This window comes from Akebia trifoliata, chromosome 11 (genome assembly GCF_017979445.1).
Source record: "Akebia trifoliata isolate Shusen 1 chromosome 11, ASM1797944v1, whole genome shotgun sequence".
Classification (NCBI taxonomy): Eukaryota; Viridiplantae; Streptophyta; class Magnoliopsida; order Ranunculales; family Lardizabalaceae; genus Akebia; species Akebia trifoliata.
Genome location: NC_141385.1, coordinates 5,547,245 through 5,553,244, shown reverse-complemented (window position 1 = coordinate 5,553,244; position 6,000 = coordinate 5,547,245).

Sequence of the window (6,000 nt, the reverse complement as noted above, 5' to 3'; positions counted from 1 at the left end):
CAATATTTGCAACAAAATTAAATGCTACCTAAAGTGCAAGGTCTTTGGTTCATAATCATTTTCTTGCGCTTCTCATGCCTGTCTTTTGTGCTAAGTCAATTAAAGCGTGAGATTATGCATTTAATGCTAGTCTAAGAGTGCATTTGATAGGTAAAGGGTTGGTGGTTAGTAAGTTGAAGTTGGGTTCAAGAGGGTTTGAACCAAAGATATGGGAACAACACTCCACATGTCTCTACCAACTTGGCCAAGTTGGCACTTCAATGAACATAAATTTTAACGAAAAAAATATAATCTGTTCTGTGACAGATATGCCATTGTAGATTAATCCAAAAGAGAGAGTATTAAATCAGTTAAGAGGACACTAAAGGAAATTGTAAAACAGTTCAAAGTAATTTCCATTTCAAGAGGATAATGAACAATAATGGTATTTAATTTTATGATAAAATCATATAATCTGACATCCACATCAAGGGTTTCAGTATTCTTCACGAACCTAACCTTGACCTTGGCTTTTAAGGACCAATTACAGCAGTTCACCCAAACATGCAGAGTACATATTGATTGCATGTAAAAAAGAATACATATGTGAATGCTTACATGCTTTGCCATCCCAAGGATTGATCATTATAGTCCCAGTGTTCTTTTTCCTAATCGGTTCCTCTCCCACAATCCTCTTTATAGTCCCGCCTCACCACGAACTTACAAACAAATACATATCTGCAATACAGGATTAAAAACAAATAGGTATCACCTTAAGTTTTAAATCCGAACTTCTAAGTTGAGAATAGCAAGAACACACCACTTTCTTAGAACAAGTGCATCACAAGTCCCCCAATAATAATAAAAAATATAAACCATACAGTTTTAACAATTAAAAGAACTTTTATTGCCATCTTGTAATAGAAACATTTCTATGTCTTAACTATCAAATATTTGGGGACCATCTTGTAATAAATTTCATACTCTATTATGAGATCGACTGGTCAATTATCAGCTCCCCATAATTGATTGTGAGTGATGTAAATGGTATTTAATAATTTACATAAATAGAAGCAATTTGTCATCGAAGCCTCTTCTCTGCAATATATATATATATATATATATATATATATATATATATATATATATATATATAGGGAGCGGTTCGGCGGCCCAAAACTTTGCCCAGTTTTTTACCAAGTTTTTTAGTTCGTCAGATTTTGTTGCATCCGACGGTTAAACAAACGTCTTACAGTTTTAAAGTTAAACATACGTTAATTACAGAACGCCCCCTCCTCAGTTTTTAAATTTTTTAAAAGCTCCCTCACAACACAAAACCCTCTTCTTCAAACTCTGTTAGCCCAAATTACAGAATCAACGAAAATCTCTCTCTCTCTCTTTCAAGTTTCATCGAGAGACACTTCGACGCCGTCACCGCCTCTCTCTATCTCAAGTTAAGTTTGAACGTCTCTCTCTCTCTCTAGTTTCAGTTTGAACGACCCGATGCCATCGTCATCGATCTCTCTCTCAAGTTACATTTCGAACTTTTCTCGCCGTCGCCGTCGATATCTCTCTCAAAACCCTTTCTCGCCGTCATCGTTGCCGTCAATCTCAAGGTAAATCTCTCGAGTTTTTTTTTAATTTTTTTCTTAAATAAAACAAAATTAATTAGTTCAACTAGAACAGATACAAAGACACAGGATTTGTTCTGCCTTTCTTTTGGGATGTTAAAAAGGGTCTATGGGGGTCATTGTTGCAGTCAAGTAAGCCCATTAATCTCAATTTGTTCATGTCGAGGTTATTAATAAACATTGTTAGTCCAATATTCAATATTTGTATTAGTTGCTTATTAAGTTTTATTTTCGAATTTGAATGCTTGGTTAACATGATTTTTTTATTTGGGATGGGTTGGGGGGAGGGCTTCTAATTTGAATGCTTGTTCTGTATTTATTTGGAAACCAAAGAGATCACATAGATGACCACCAAATCAATTTTTTTCATGTGAGTCACTACTAGCAATTTTACAGTGTTAGATTAACACATTTTTATTTGTACTATGCACTCTTTGGTATTGTAGTAAATTCTAAATTGGTTGTAGAAGTTCCTATAAGCATTTGTTTCCTCACATATAGCTTCTCATCAAACGGTGGGTATATATAAATCAAAAGGGGGATGAGTTAAGATCTGATAGTGAGAAAACAAGTTTGGTTTTGTATACATATGTTGTGAATTAATAGATTTTTTTGTTAATCTATTTTTCTTATGTTATTCTATTGATATCTTCTGTTTACGAGTATAAGTCGAAGTTGTGAATTAACGTTGTGAACTCATGAAATACTGAATTGTCATGGGTTTCACATGTCACTCATCAAATACTGAATTAAAGTTGTGAACTCATCAAATATAGTTTTCTTTTTGGTCTTTATCATTTTTGTAATTTTTCCTCTATGCTGGATTGAGGTATATTGATTGTATCTCTTGCAGCATTAGGATATTTCTTGTGGCTTCGGAAGAAAAGACCCAGGACTGTAATGCCACCCATCGCTAGGTCTTTTCTGAACTACACTTTTCATTCATCTGTGACTAGCGAGTATAATTTTGTTCCAACAAGAACTGTTTCAGTTGAACTTCTGTCAATGTTCTCTTTGGATCACATACCTTTCTATAGTGTTGTACATATAGATGCTGATGCTGCCACCTTTTATGGGGTAAAAGGGATTTTGTGTTCCATGTCTTCCTCTGCTGACAAGATGTTGATATCCAATTTCCAAAGCTTAATCATTTCTTTTTGTTTTTGTTTGCTAGGCAAGCAACGGTTACTGATCAGCAGAGGTAAATGAGGATTCAATGGGTTTTGAACCCAGTTCATGGTATCAACACTCCACGAGCCTTACCAACGTTAACATCTTCAACAGATCATAATTTCTCATTATAATGAACACCATAGAATGCTGAAACACATACAAAAAGAAAACCTAAGGTTTCCCAGTGGAATAGGATCCAATGTTTGATAGAAGAATTCTTTGGAAATGTATCTTATTGTTGTTGCTTACATGAAATTTGTTGAGCTACAATGGATAACAATGGCGGGCATGATTCTCTTTTTCTAAGAGATTATTATGGAGCCCTACCCTGTTTGCAATCTTTTGGGAAATATGTGAGGAGAGGGATAGGAGGAATTTTTAGAACAAATACAGGTGGTGCTACATATTATTCTCTCTATTTTGAGTCTTTTATTGTTAGAGAGTATTCGATGGGGGTGGGTTTGTATTATCTCAGTTGTAACTATGGAGTCTAGTTGTATTTCTTTTGGATTGGTCACCTTGACCCCCTTGTATAGTTTAATATAATATATATTTTTTACCTATTAAAGTAAATAAATTATCCAATTGTTACAATTCAAGTTTTTTCAACACGACAACTTTTTTTACCTAACATCATCCTAGGAATTGGACAGTTTGTCAAAAAAATGTTCTTGTAATTGAGAAATTTTTTATAAGAGGAGATCCACCATCTAGTTCAGTTTCTGTTTCAACTCTAAACAGAGTTGATGATTGGTCTCTAAAAATTTCTTTACCTTCAATGGTTTGGAAAATTAGTTGAAAGCTTTCTAATGAATTTATATTTACACAAGCTTCACAAACTGCACAGAAGGAGTTCTTTGGTGGGGAATTGTACTTTGTAGGTCAAATGCCACATCTCTAACAACTCAAAAAAAATGAAAACTTGAAGTGCAACATCCTCTTTAGTGATCAGCTCAAAGACAAAAACATCTCCTTCTACAACATTATTTTCCTTTACAAATGCAGTCCAACCATTATATATCTTAGTGATGTCTTGATAGAAAAATAATTGGGCAAGCCAGCTTCTCCCATCAGAAACCCTTAGTGTGAGATTGTCAGAATTCTTTGTGAAATATGTCTTCATGAACTGAAATGGCACACTCTGCACAAGTAGGAATATTTGCTTCTTATATGAATTAATGTTATATACTACAAAATCCATATCAAAATATCAAAAACAGCACTAGATATCAATAGATTGTTTAGAAATCAGACACAAAACAAGAATCACAGTAAAGTATAGAAAAAGTTTTATCTCAATAGATACACTCATCATAGTTACATTTCAAAAAGGTAAACAAAATATCATCCAACACCTCCAAGTTGATCAAAGCATCTAATGTGGCTCACCATAACTAAAGAGAAAATGAAACAAAGAAATATGGGAGGTATAAGTATTTCATTAGGAAGCAAAACAACTGAATGCACCTTCAAATTTGGAGTGAGAGAGAATAAAATTGATTAATGGTTCGATGAAAGTTATAGAGAAATCACCCGATTCAGCTTGTTGAGTTGCAAAGAAAGATTACCCAAGGTTTTGGGCATGAGGCTTTTGAATACAGAGAGATTAGTTCTATGGAAGTCTCTACATTTTTAGGAAAAATCAAAACTTGGTTCAAACTTTGAAATCATCCAAATAGCTCCTAAACTGAGTGTGCATTCACCATATAACAGAGCTAAGAGCCATATACAGAGCAGATCACTCGCTTTCTAGATTTATTATATACCAAGTCCAAGTGGGATGTAATTAGATAACCATGATTTGGATTATATTCAAACAAACCCTTGGAGGAGGATGTTATTAGAAGGATAATTAGAAGCCCTCCCCTCAAGCATTCAAATTCGAAAATAAACCTTAATAAGCAAATGATATAAATATTGAATATTGGACTAACAATGTTGATTAATAACCTCGACATGAACAAATTGAGATTAATGGGTTCACTTGACTGTAGCATTGACCCCCATAGGCCCTTTCTAACATCCCAAAAGAAAAGGCAGAACAAATCCTGTGTATTTGTATCTGTTATAGTTGAACTAGTTATTTTAGTTTTATTTAAGAAAAAAATAGAAAAAAAAAAAAAAACTCGAGAGATTTACCTTGAGATTGACGGCGACGGCGAGAGACGGTCATTCCAAATATAACTTGAGAGAGAGATCGACCGGCGATAGCGTCGGATCACTCGAATTGAAACTTGAGAGAGAGAGAGAGACGTTCGAACTTAACTTGAGATAGAGAGAGGTGGCGATGGTGTCGAAGTGTCTTTTGATGAAACTTGAGGGAGAGAGAGAGAGAGACTTTCATTGATTCTGAAATTTGGGCAAACAGAGTTTGAAGAAGAGGGTTCTGTGTTGTGAGGGAGCTTTTAAAAAATTTAAAAACTAAGGAGGGGGCGTTCTGTAATTATCTTATGTTTAAGTTTAAAACCGTAAGACGTTTGTTTAACCGTCGGATGCAACGAAATCTGACGGACTAAAAAACTTGGTAAAAAACTGGGCAAAGTTTAGGGCCGCCGAACCGCTCCCATATATATATATATATATATATATATATGGGGGGCGTTCAATGGCCAACTTTTTGGCAAAACATTTTTCAAAACATGAGTTAGAGGTTTTGGAATGGGCTGATTTTTGGTGAGAATGATCTCTACGGTGAGGAGATCATCCTCACCAAAAATCAGCCCATTCCAAAATCTCTAACCTATGTTTTGAAAAATGTTTTGCCAAAAAGTTTGCTAAAAAGTTTGCCCTTGAACGCTACCCTATATATATATATATATATGGAAATGTTCAGCACCCTAAGTTTTACCACACACTTTAACAAATGTTTTTTGTCCTACATGGGTTAGAAGTTTTGGAATGGGCTGATTTTTGGTGAGGATGATCTCTATGATTAGAAGATCATCCTCCCCAAAAATCAGCCCATTCCGAAATGTTTAGCCCCATGTTTACACGTTGAAAAATCGTGGATCATCCTTTTTTTGTAAATCATTTTTGATGGGGTTAGAAGTTTTGGAATGAGCTGATTTTTGGTGAGGATGATCTCCTCACCATAGTGATCATCCTCACTAAAAATCAGCCCATTCCAAAATTTCTAACCCATGTAAGACAAAACACGTTTGTTAAAGTGTGTGGTAAAACTTAGGGTGCTGAACGGGACCCATATATATATATATAT